The following is a 14,076-nucleotide window of genomic DNA, read 5'->3' as shown; positions in this document are numbered from 1 at the left end:
CCTCTGACTCCTCCCTGGGCATTCTCCTCTTCAGCCCTATAAAAGTGCTCTATTGTCACTTTTGCCTTGCCTTCACTAAGAGCCAGTCCTTTTGGGAGCTTCTCCTCCTCAGGACTCCTTGTTCCTGCTCCTGCCTGGCATTCCAATCTTCTTGGGATCTCTCCTTGTTCTGGTCTCTTCACTGGATGTTCTGTGTTCCTGTCCTGGCGTCCCCCGTCTCTGATGTTCAGATGTCTTCAGTATTCCTGACGTCCTCCGTCTTTGATGTCCAGATGTCCTCCATGCCCTGTCACTCTCTGTCTCTGATGTCCAGATGTTTGCCCCTTCCCTGGGCAGGCCCTGCTCCTCATGGTCCGCGACCAGCCGGCTGGCTGTGCAGGGCACATAGGGGACAGTGTGGTCCGCGACCAGCCCAGCTGGGCTGTGTAGGGTGCCTGAGGGACCTTGCTCGTCTGTCCACCTTCCTCCGGTTCTTGGACTCCCTAAGGGGCCATCATCCGTCCTCCTCTCCATGCTGCTCTTCATCGAGTATCTGTGAGTGGCGGGAGGCCCTGCGCTCTCTTGAGAGTTCCGGACTTTTACTTCTATGATTTTAGCTTGTCTTGTCCTTGGATGTCCTCGTCCTGCTCCCCCTTTCTGTGGATCGTCCTCAGTTCAACTTCTCTGACCTGTTTTGCCGGGTTTACGAAGCTCAGTCCAAGACGGTTGCTGCATGGAGTTGCCCGGATTCTTCTTCATCCCGCGTTTTAGCCTGTCTAAGTTCTTGTCTGTTCTAAGTTCTACATCTTCGTCTCATATGTTCCAAGTTCCAAGCTCCAGTGTCTGAGTCTTCTTCTCTTCGTCCTGTGCCAAGATGTCTTTGCCCGCCCTTTACCTATGTCCAGGCTGCCACTTCTTGCCATTACCCAGCGGCAGGTCTGAAATGGCTTGGAGTGGTCGGAGGTCCACTCAGAGACCACCATTGCGTTGGTGGCCTCACGGAAGCGTGCAGTTCCGGTGGAGGGTCAGGGCTTCCAGATTCCTCCTGTCTACCCAGAACGGGCTCGTCTCACCGCAAGAGCACACAGCACATTTTCCACAATGGGGAGCGCCCCCTAGTCTCCTTCCTATCGCAGCGCAACAGCTACTGCATGCTGTATCAACTGTAAGACCCACAAATATGTATTTGGAAGTCTCACATAGAGGCTATAGCAATAGTCCAGTTTCCAACATATACTGCCTGCAACACTAATCAAAAGAGATCACTAGAGAGCAAATATTTCAATGATTTCAAGATTTTCAGTTTGCAGAATATTTTTTTTCCACTTTTTTAATTTGAGCTTTAACAATTGAATTTAGAATGTAGAATTACCCCTACATGTATAACTTCTGAAATAATTGGCATAGTAACCTCTTCATAAAACAAATTATTTAAATCCCCCTAAGGAGAATATTTCTCTATCCACAGTAAGGTTTTTTTCTGCAAATTAACTTCAACGTGTTACTACCCAACCAATTAATAAGAGTGGCAAGACACTTGCAAAAAAAGGACACCAGAAAAACTCCATCGTCCCCACTAGGTATATAACACTGGATGTTGTCTGCATATATAAAATACACTACTCCCAGTGACTTCACTACCTTTCCCAACAGATATAAATTAATATTAAACAGAACAGAGACAGCACAGAAACTGAGGGAGAAGAAGAAGATTCTGCCGATGGGTGAAGAGGATGAGTGAGTATTGCTTGTTGGCTAATTTGGGAACTTTAAAGTTTAGAGAAGAGGTGAAATTATAGAGTGAATAAATCTTTAATGTGTGTGTGTGCCTTGAAAAAAAAAAAAGCAGCAATTCCTAGGATAAGATAGGTAAAATCTTTTAGCATGTGTGTGCACCTTAATTAAAAAGAAGCAGTTAGGACAAGAAAGATAAAATCTTTTGGTGTGTGTACCTTAATAATAATAATAAAAAAAACAGAATCATCATCTAGTTTAAAAGCTGCTCTCTCTCCTTTTTAAAGATTAGCATCAGCAGCCTGGTTCCACTTTGGTTAAGATAGAGTCCATCTTTTCAGAATAGGCTCCCCCTTCCCCAAAATGTTGCCCAGTTCCTAACAAAACTAAAGCCCTCTTCTCTGTACCATCATCTTATCCATGCATTGGGACTCCAGAGCTCTGCCTGCATCTGGGATCCTGAACATGGAACAGGGAGCATTTCAGAGAGTGCTACTTTGGAGGTTCTGGATTTCAACTTTCTACCTAAGATCCTAAATTTGGCTTCCAGAACCTCCCTCCCACACGTTTCTATATCATTCGTGCCCACATATACCATGAAAGACAACGCCTCACCAGCACTGTCAAAAATCCAGTCTAGATGATGCATGAGGTCCACCACCTTCCCGCCAGGCAGGCAAGTTACCAGTTATTCCTTATGTCCACCAGCCACATAGCTATTTACATTCCTAATGACTGAATCACCAACTATAGTGACTGACCTAACCATTCCCTCCTGGCCACTAGCCCTTGCAGACTCATTCTCGGTGTGAGAAGATGATACTTCACCTGGACACCAGGTCCTTTATACAGGATCACTTTCTGTTACTCTGATCAGATGACTTTGCTTCTTGAGGTAGGACAGGGGCTGCCAGACTGGAGCTGGGACTTGGTTTCTATGTTCCATTATGGCATTCTTGCATGAGTTAAGGCGTTTTCACATGCGAAAAATGCCTTAACGCATGCGATAAGCACCATAATGCAAATTTTTGCACTTGCTTCAAACAAACAAAAGTACTGACTTTTCCCTGCTGGCCCAAGTTTTTAAAAGGAAATTCCGCTGGCAGTTTCCATTTAAAATTAGATTACAGATCTGCAGGTACCAGTGCTGATTTTCTGCCAGGTCACACTGAGTTGCCAATCTGGAACATTTTTGAACTTGCTTCCATTTCCTAAATGCAGCTGGAATGTAGGAGGAATAGCCTCAACTTTCAATTATGAGGGCAATTTTTAAATAGCTTTGGAAATTGTCATCCGTACATATTCAGTTTAGATCAAAGTTTTATACATTAGGAAGGATTCTGGAGTACATCTCATTATTTCTTTTATGACATGGATACATTAAAGAAAAGTCTGTGGGGGGTGGGGGGGGCATTAAACCTTTTGAAGATGAAAATGGGGCCATGTTCCCTCAAAGGTTGGGAACTCCTGAACTAGAACATGGGGGAAAGCTGACAATTACTCAGCAGCACATGGTTCGGAGGGAGGTATCTTCAAAGGATACTAGAGAATACTTCAAAGGATACAACATGGGAATGTTTCTGTATGTAAAGAAGAAACTGAGGGGGTCATTTATCAAAGTGTTATATGGCATTTTGGCATGCAAAAAATGCCTTTAACACGTGTGAAAGCACTATAACGCAAGGTGTGATGAAAATGACAGAAAGGGGAATCTTTGGCCACCTGAAAAAGGAGTGGTTAAAGAACCACTCCTTTTTCAGGTGTATAAAGCCATACAATTGAGCTTTATTTGCAGAGAGAGAGAAAGAGTGAGCTATAATGTGCTCACACTAGATAGGTATTTATCTCTCTATGGGAGGCCCACCTAGTAACTTGAGGTGAGGTTTAGGTATTAGTGAAGGGGTTAGGTGCCATTTAGACATAAAAAGTGAGACGTACGAACTGAAAAGTGCTTTCTTGTGAAGATTTGATGACCTTCAGAGTGAGGAAACTCACCCAAAGATGAGATTTGTGCAATGTTCTCTCAACCTAGTTTGATGTTACCCATTTTGATAAATCCAGGCCTGAGTCAGATTCCAAATTAACCCTGACAACTGATAATCAGGCTATTAATACAAACAGAAAAAATATTTTGAAATGTCTGTATACTAATCTCACAAGTCTAAAAAATAAGATGGGAGAATTAAAGGGGTAGATTTTCAAAGTGTTACGCGCGTAACCTCCGAAAACCTACCCCAAACCCCTCCTGCGTATGGCGAGCCTATCTTGCATAGGCTGCTGGCACACGCAAAGCCCGGAGATGCGTGTAAGTCCCGGGGCTTTCCTGGGGGGGCATGTCGGGGCGTGTCGTGGCCAGCGAGTCATCGGGGGCGTGCCACAGCAGGCGCGTCATCGGGGGCATTCCAGGGGCATGGCCACGGCCTCCGGACCAGCCCCTGGACTGGACCATGGTGTGCGCCGGCGGCCGGCCCGGCACGCGTAACTTGTGCAACAAAGGTAGGAGGGGGTTTAGATAGGGCTGGGGGGGTGGGTTAGGTAGGGGAAGGGAGGGGAAGGTGCAGGGGGGTGGAAAGAAAGTTCCCTCCGAGGCCGCTCCGATTTTGGAGCGGCCTCCGAGGGAACGGAGGCAGGCTGCGCGGCTCGGCACGCACAGGCTGCCGATTTTGGGCAGCCTTGCGTGTGCTGACCCCAGATTTTTGAAATCCGGTGTACTTTTGTTTGCGCCTGGTGCGCGAACAAAAGTACGCGGGCGCGTAGTTTTATAAAATCTGCCACAATATGTATAACAATGAATGAAGGAATAGTCATAACTGGCAACTCAGAGAACCGGTAGAAGGTGGATAACCAATAGGACAGTGCTATCAGGATACAAATTACAGTATATTGCAATAATAGGTTTGATCAACTTGGTGGGGGTGTGGCCCTTTATGTTAGGGATGGCATAAAGTTTAACAGGATAAAGATCCTGCAGGAGACAAAATGCATAATATTTATTTATTTATTTATAAGTATTTCTTTCCTGCATCCTCCAATGTTCAGGGCAGGTTAAAAAGAGACATACATAATTGATAAATGGATGTAAACTAAAGTATAGGACAAAATAAATACAATACAACAAACAAAAAAATAAAACATATACAATGGATAAAACTAAACATAAGAAACAAACATATCACGTAGAATCCTAAATGGTGAAAATTCCATGTGTAATGGAGAAAAGTATAGCAGTAGCCTTATAAATCATCCACCTGGCCAAAATGAAGAGACTGATGATGAAATGCTAAAAGAAATTAGGAAAGCTAACACATATGGCAGTGCAGTAATAATGGGAGATTTCAAGTGCCCCAACAATGACTGGGTAAATGCCAGATCAGGACATGTTAGGGAAATACAGTTTCTAGATGAAATAAAAGACTGATTCATAGAGCAGCCAGTCTAGAAATGATGAGAAAGAGAGAGACATTTTAGACCTAATTATTAATGGAACACAGGATTTGGTGTGAGAGGTAACGGTGATGGATTCGCTCAGCAATAGTGATCATAGTGCATTCAAAACTGATTTACCGACAGGAGAGAGAGCATTAAGAACAAAAGAACAGAAGAAATTTCCATTCTGGGTCAGACCAAGGGTCCATCAAGCCCAGCATCCTGTTTCCAACAGTAGCCAAACCAGGCTACAAGTACCAAAACACTAAGTAGGTCCCATGCTACTGATGCCAGTAATAGCAGAGGCTATTCCCTAAGTCCCTAAGTTAATGGACTTCTCCTCCAAGAACTTATCCAAACCTTTCTTAAACCCAGCTACACTAACTGCACTAACTATATTCTCTGGCAACAAATTCCAGAGCTTAATTGTACGTTGAGTGAAAAAGAATTTTCTCTGATAAGTTTTAAATGGGCTGCTTTCTAACTTCATGACTTGCCCCCCATAGTCCTTCTATAATCCAAAAGAGTAAATAACCGATTCACATCTACCCGTTCTAGACCTCTCATGATTTTAAAGATTCTATCATATCCCCCTCAGCTATCCAAGCTGAACAGCCTTAACCTCTTTAGCCTTTCCTCATAGGGGAGCTGTTCCATCCCCTTTATCATTTTGGTCACCCTGGTCACCCTTCTCTGTACCTTCTCCAGTGTAACTATATCTTTTTTTAGATGCGGTAACTAGAAATGTACACAATACTTAAGGTGCAGTCTCACCATGGAGCGATACAGAGGCATTATGACATTTTCCAATTTATTCACCATTCCCTTCCTAATAATTCCTAATATTACGTTTGCTTTTTTGACTGCCACAGGACAGTGAGCCAATGATTTCAATGTATTATCCACTATGATGCCTAGAACATTTTCCTAGGTGGTAACTCCTAATATGGAACCTAACATTATATAACTACAGCTTGGGTTATTTTTCCCTATATGCAACATCTTGTCCTTGTCCACATTAAATTTCATCTGCCATTTGGATGCCCAATCTTCCAGTCTTGTAAGGTCCTCCTGCAATTTATCATAATCTGCTTGTGATTTAACTACTCTTAATAATTTTGTATCATCTGCAAATTTGTTAAACTCACTCATCGTATTCCTTTCTAGATCGTTTAAAATTATGTTGAAAAGCACCAGTCCAAGTACAGAACCCTGAGGCACTCCACTGTTTACCCTTTTCCACTGAGAAAATTGAACACTTAATTCTTCTCTCTGTTTCCTGTTTTTAACTAGTTTGTAATCCACAAAAGGACATGGCCTCCTATCCCATGACTTTTTAGTTTTCTTAGAAGCCTCTCATGAGGGACTTTGTCAAATGCCTTCTCAAAATCCAAATACACTACATCTACCTATTCACCTTTTCCACATGTTTATTAACCCCTTCAATCTAAAACTCTATCTTTAAATTTTCAAAATAGAGATTTTAATAAAAAAAAGAAAATAGAAAAAAAACGAAAGGTTCAGCTACAGAGAATAAAAGTTTACATCAGGCATGGTCATTGTTTAAAAATACCATCTTGGAAGCCCAGTCCATATGTTTTCCATGCATTATAAAAGGTGGGTGGAAGGCCAAGTGACTGCTGCAGTGGTTAAAAGGTAAGGTGAAAGAGGCTATTACAGCCTTAAGAACTTCTTTAAAAAATTGGAAAAAGAATCCATCTGAAGAAAATAGGGAAAAGCAGAAGTATGAGCAAGTTATATATAAAACATTGATAATGTAGGTTAAAAGATAATTTGAAAAGAAACTGGCCATTGAGGCAAAAACTAATAATAAAAACCTTTTAAAATATATCTGAAGTTCAAAGCCTGTGAGGGAGTCGGTTGAACCGTTAAATGATTGAGAGGTTAAAGGGGCACTTACAGAAGCTAAGGCCATTGCTTTAGTGTTTTCTGAAGAGGATGTGGAGATACTTGTATCAGAAATGGTATTCAATGGTGATGATTTGGAAAAACAAACAAATCACCATAAAGCTAAAAATAGAGCAAACTAAAGTGTAACAAATCTCACGGAACAGACACTATACACCTGGGGTTCTGAAAGAACTAAATAATGAAATGACAACTCTATTACTATAATTTTTAACCTATCATTAAAATTGTCTATTGTACCTGATGATGGCCAATGTAACTCCAATCTTTAAAAAGGGCTTTAGGGTTGATCCAGGAAACTATAGGCAGGTGAGACTGACATCAGACCCATGAAAAATCATGGAAATTATTTTAAAGAAAAAAATCATGGTTGCAGTTCTGGCTGCTGAGCACTCTCCCCTCCACCGGAGGACTCAGGTGGGCCTTGCTCTGGGCTGTGCTCTCCAGCATATCTCTGATTTTTTGCCTCAGCTGGTCTTGTGGCCTCCGCTCCACCAAGAGACCTCCATAGGTATGCTGTACTTGTTGGCTGGGTTCCTCTTGCCAGCCTGCACCGAACCCGGACTCTAGCCCTGCTTAACCCCGTCTGCCCCTTGCCTCTGTGCTTCGGCATCAAGTTTTCCTTGGCTCCTTCCTCTATCCACTTCTGCCTTGCAGCCTTCTCTGGACTTTCCCTGTTTTGCCTCATGGCCTTTGGGCCTTGTGACCTCTGCCCTTCCTTGTCTTACCTTGTGGCCATCCAGCCTTCAGTTTCTAGCTTTGCCTTGAGGCCTTTGGGCCTCCGGGTCCTTCCTTGTTTGTGTCCTTATCTGGGCCATTCCTGACCTCTGGCCTCTCTAGTCCTCTCCCTGTCTTGCCCCTCGGGGCCTTCCTGCTTTGATGCTTCAAGCTTTATGTTTCATGTGCTATGTTGTCCTGTCCTGTCTTGTCTTGTTCAGTCGTAGTCCTGTGTTCCAGTCTGCTCCAGTGTTCTAGCTCCATTCTTACCTGCACTCTGTTCCAATTCCACTCTTACCTGCACTCTATTCCAGTGTTGCAGTTCCAGCCTTGCCTGCACACCGTTCCTGAGCTCCAGTTTTGTCTGCAAAGTGCTCCTGACTTTCAGCATTGCCTGTACTTGCTCCAGCCTCAACGAACTGCCCAAGCCTAGCTCCAGGCAAACTCAGCTTATGGAGAGAAAGGACCTGCACCTGAATTAAAACCCCTGATTTTGTCTCCTGGTACTTTACCAGTAAAAAACTGACACTAACCTTGTCTTCAGAGATCCAGTGTCCTATGCTCCATACTCAGACACCCTATTACCTGAAGCAGCAGAGGTTGATTAGCCTGTGCAGGGCTCAGTCCCTCCCACCTGTAACCCAGCAGAAACTAAAGAGCTCTTCAGTGAAACATCTGAGAGCAACGTGTGCTTCAAGCTTCACACTCAGTATCCCGAAAGCCAGATCCAGAAGAGCTCTGTCTTCAGCAACCTATGCCCAAAAAAAGGCACTGTCTCAACCCTCAGCACAGCAAAAGCTTCCAGCTTTGCTTCAGATGCATCCAGCCCAGTGAAAGGCTCTCATCCATGTGCTGCCAAACCAGCAGAGGGCTCTCACTCAGAAGTAATCAGCCTGACAGAGGGCTCTTGCCCACAGACAGCTGATCCAGCAGTGGACTTCAGTCCTGTTGAGACAAGTCCCACTGAAGGCATTCATTCGCAGCCTAACCAGCCAAAAGAGAACACTCTTCCACAGTATGACAGTCCAGCAAAAAGTGTTTCCCCTCAGCCTGATTGCCCAGAAGAGGACACTTTTCCACAGGCCAACCACCTTGCAATGTGTGCTCTGCCACAGCCTGACCATCCAGCAGTAAGGACCTTTCCAGCAGCAGGTGCTCTTCCACAGGCTGTCTACCCAGAAGCGTGTGCTCATCCACAGCCTCACCACCCAGCAGCAAGCACCCTTCCACACAGCCTGACCACCCAGCAGCAGGTGCTCTTCTACAGCAGGAACACCCAGTAACAGGTGTTCTTCTACAGCCTGATCGCCCAGAAGGGGTTGCACTTCTACAGCCTGTTTGCCCAGATAGGCGTGCTGTTCTACAGTCTAATCAACCAGAAAGGGCTGTTTCTTCACAGCCAGTTCATCCAGCAGGAGGCACCTGATACAGCCAGTTTGTCCAGCAGGAGGCTCCTGCCTGTGGCCAGTCTGCCCAGAAAAGGGCATTCGTCCACAGCCAGACTGACCAATAGGGGGCATGTTTCCAGCCAGCCCAACCAGAGGAGGAGGCCTGTTCCCAGCTGGTCCACCCAGCAGGGGGCATCTGTCTACGGTCAGTCTGCCCAGGAGGGGGCATCTGTTCACACCAGCCGGCCTATTAAGGGGCGTCTGCCCATGGCCGGTCCACGAAGGAGAAGGCGGCGGTCTACAGCCAGTCTGCCTGGCAGGAGGTATCTGCCCTGGTAGGTTACTTTTCCACCTTTTTCTTCTTCAGACAGGACCCCTGTGGGAGGTGGGATCCAGCAGGGAGTCTTGGGGGATTCCAATAAATTTGTAAACATACTTGGACATCTGGCATCTATTTTATTTTTTCCAACCTGACGGCTTTTATAGATCGCCTTCCTTCTTGTTTTTTGGGTCCCCTCCACCGGAGGACTCCAGTGGGCTCTGTTCTGGGTTGTGCTCTCCAGCACTTCCCTGGTTTCTTGCCTTAGCCAGTCATGCAGCCTCTGCTCCACCAGGGGACCTCCATGGACATGCTCCCCTGGCAGGCCGGACTCTTCTTGCCTGCCTGCACTGCATCTAGACTCCAGTCCTTCTTAACCCTGTCTGCCCCTTGCAGCAGTGCTTCAGCATCAAGTTCTCTTTGGCTCCTTGCTCTAGCCAATCTGCTACATTTTTTGAAGGGGGTTAATAAACATGTGGATAATGTTGAAGTGGTGGATATAGTACATTTGGATTTTCAGAAGTCATTTGAAGTGCCCCATTAGAGACTCCTGAGAAAACTGAAGTCATGGGATAAAATGTAATTTCCTATTGAGGATTCTCAACTGGTTAAAAGATAAGAAACAAAGAATAGGACTATATGGTTATTTTTCTCAGTGGAGAAACGTAAATAGTAGAGTGCCTCAGACACGGATGAGATAGACTGAGAGTTAGATTACTCACAAGATGGTTGCTGTTAGTATGTGATTCCACCAGGTTGAAGAAGTTGGTAGCGGCACAGAGGCAGGGAGGGCAGGCCCTCGAGGAGCGAGTACCTGATCCCTGTAAGGCACTTGAAATAAAGCAGAGGGCCCCCAAGGAGTGGGTACCCAGGTTAGCAATACCCCGAAGGGCAGAGAGAGCTTCCAACGGCAGCAAGGAAGCGGCAGAGTAGCTTAAACCAGCCGAGACCAATCCTGATCCAGTCTTTGCTAACTCAATGAGCTAGCAACATAGTACAGGCTATATACCCAGATGGCGTGACATCAGTAGAGGGGAACGCCCCCGAGGTTTGAGCCAATAGCTGGAATAAAGACACCCTAGTAGGCCCTTGGGAGGAGCATGGTGGAAGGCAGCACCATAGCCGTTCTGGGGACGCTGGAGAGGTTGGCTTGTAGACGCGGTAGCAGCCATTTTCCCTAGGGATGCGGGAGGAGCCGTGAACAAGGTGAGGCAAACCGGGCGAAGCCTTCTAGCACCGACTGACGCAACACGCAGATGAAATTTAATGTGGACAAGTGCAAAGTGATGCACATAGGAAATAATAACCCGCACTGTAGTTACCTGATGTTAGTTTCCATAATAAGCGTTACCTCCCAGGAAAAGGATCTGGGGGTCATAGTGGACCATAGTTTGAAATCTTCAGCTCAATGTGTGGTGGCAGTCAAAAAAAGCAAACACAATGTTAGGAATTATTAGGAAAAGAATGGAGAAGAAAACAGAGAATGCCATAATACCTTTGTATTGCTCTATGATGAGACCACAAATGGAATACTGTGTACAATTCTGGTTGCTGCATCTAAAAAATAATATAGTTGTACTGGAAACTTTACATAAATGGATGTTCATTGATTGAGGGGCTGGATCAGCTCCCTTATGAGGAAAGGTCTAAAGAGGTCAGGGCTGTTCAGCTTGGAGAAGAGACAGCTCAGGGTGGATATGATAGAGGTCTAAAAATCATGAGTGGAATAGAACAAATAAATGTAAATTGGTTATTTACTCTTTCAGAAATACAAAGACTAGGAAATACTCCCTGAGGTTTTTAGATATCTTTAAAACATATCATAGGAAATTCTATTTCATTCAACACACAATTAAGCTTTGGAATTCATTGCCAGAGGATGTCGTTAAATCAGTTACTGTAGTCTAGTTTAAAAAAGGTTTGGACAAGTTCCTGGAGAAGAAGTCCATAAATTGTTACTAACCAATTAGACTTGGGGAATAGCCACTACTTATCACTGCACATTAGTAGCATGGGATCTATTTACTGCCAGGTACTTGTGACCTGTATTGGCCACTGTTATAAACAGGATACTGGGCTTGATGGACCTCAGTCTGTCTCAGCATGGCAATTCTTATATTTGTATGTACAACTAATGTTAACATCCTCCAACTAGAGAAGGATTCCACTATCTGAAAATGCTGTCTTCTGTTCTGCATAAAAGAAGCAAACCTATGACAACACAACTGCCACTACTTCTCTCTGTTGCAAACGATCTATCAACAAATCATGACTAACGGTATAAAAGGTGGCCGAGATTTCAAATTTAACTAAAATACCCATATCGCCATGTTCCAGTTTATAGTACAAAAAAATCCAACAACGAAAAAGTAACAATAACTCAGTACTATGTGCCTTTTGAAATCTATAAAGTTGGTCATCAAAAATGGAATACTTATCTAAAAATTCATTCAATTGCAATAAAGAACATTTCCCCCATGATCTTACCTAATATAGGGAGGTTAGAGATAGGAAGAAAATGTGAAAATTCTCTGGAGGGAGACCCACATTTTTTTGCATAGATCTAATAGTTGGCATTTTTAAACATGCTGGTACATGCCCCTCATTTCAGGACTTGTTTATTATAAGCTGAATGCCCAGGAGGGGTGCACAGATCAAGCTGATAATGGGTTGATTTTAGGTTCCCTATTGACATTTAAATTTCTTTTGCAGTGGTCTGCCTAAATATTACCATTTGTCTCCCACCCCCACATCAGGGATTAATTAATTGTATCACTATACCTCAAAAGCCCAGCAAGACAAGTTCAGAACAAGAACTCAACAACAACAACAACAAAACATTTATTAATAATATGTGTGATGGGGTCTCAGCCCATCACTAATATTTTCCCCCAGTGCATCTTTCTCTAAACTAGGGGCAGTAGGAGGAGTGCTGGTTATATAATTATTCCCATGCCTTAAACCCCACCTTCTTAGGGGAGGAGAAACCTGAGGTTTATAAACACTGGGAGCATGCCCAGTGAGACAGAGGATTATGCAAGACTGAAGGAGCCATTGGAAAGAAATCAGAGATCCCTCCTAGGAACACAACAGAGAGATTGGAGAGTAGCGAGAGATCACTTTCTGATCTTAAGCAAAGGTGTAGGAGAGCTAAAGATCTTCTCTGGATTTTATACAGGAGGTTGGAGAAGATTTTTACTATCGAAGATTGTATTTTTCTGGTCTGTAGGGAGGGGATGACTCCCTGCCTTCCTGAATATTGGAATTCAATACCTTTTTGCCCAAGTGTCCAGTCGAACAAGGTGGAGAGGATTTTCTGGAACTTGGGAAAAGGAAAATCCAGAGCCTCAACTTTGGATAATTGGATTGCAGGTTAAGATTTTTGGAAATTTGGAATCCCTTTTTGATATTTCTGGACTGGAGATGTTTTCCAACACATTTGCTGATGCTGGAGACCACACTTCAGTTGACTCAGGAGTTTGTAAAATTTACAAAGCTTGAAATAGGTCAATATTAAAGCCCATCACACTTCTATCCATGATTACTCCCACAGATTGCGTTAAGATCTCATTGTTACTGATTAATGCTCAAATCAGTGAGGAAAAAGGTTCCTATTATATCAGACATTTTGTCTACCCATGCTCCCTCATGTTTATGCATTACTAAATCGTGGTTGTACAATTCAGGTTATCTTGAACCAATTAAAAACCAATTAATACTGAGTGCCTTTTGGGATCGGGTATGTGGTATTTTATTGTGCTCTTCTACCATAATTTGTTTTTTGAAACAATATAGTGGAGAAGCGATGCAGAGGTCAAGTAAATACGTTGTTTGAAACAATGAGGAAATGGAAGATGATTGAAAATTGATTTAGCGAGTGGAAGAAAGGGGAGTGTGGTGACGCAAAAAACAATGACTAGGAGAGTAGTTTTTTAAAATATTTAAAATTATTAAATTGTTTAAAATTATTGGACAATATAGGGAGTGTGGGGTGAATTTATAAAGGTGAAGGTAAAATTGGAATCATTTATTATAATGGGTTGATTTTCATTTAAGGTGTCTTTGATTACATTAGGATCGGCAATAAAAGTTTGATACATGAGGTGATTGGCGATACAGATTTACTGAATGTTCTCCAGGAGTTTTCAAGTTTGAGTATAAGGCTAATCCCCTGAAGAAACCGAAGGGTGAAACAGGAGCTTCCTGTCGGGACAGCAATTGAAAGGGATGAAAAAGGGACAGCAATTGAAAGTGAAGAAAAAATAATTGAGAGGATATGAAATAAAAGAAAAATTTTGTGACAGATGTTTGTGATGAAATAAAAGGAAAAATATTTTGTGAAGAACAAGTTCAGACCTGTATTGAAATTTAATATGTGTGAAAAACTTCTGTGATAAACAAGCCGAGATATGTGATTGAAAATATGTAATTGGAGGGGTATGTTTACATTGTAAATATCAATTGTATTTAAGTGCATATTATGTATATGATGTTAAGGAGAGGTTTTAGGGTGTATTTATTACATGTTGTTTAGATGAATGAATGAGTGGGTGAACGGTAATTTAGGGTGTGTTATGTATGTTT

Source organism: Rhinatrema bivittatum, chromosome 2, assembly GCF_901001135.1.
Source record: "Rhinatrema bivittatum chromosome 2, aRhiBiv1.1, whole genome shotgun sequence".
Taxonomy (NCBI): Eukaryota; Metazoa; Chordata; class Amphibia; order Gymnophiona; family Rhinatrematidae; genus Rhinatrema; species Rhinatrema bivittatum.
The sequence above is the reverse complement of the archived record's forward strand: the minus strand, read 5'-3'. Positions refer to the sequence as shown.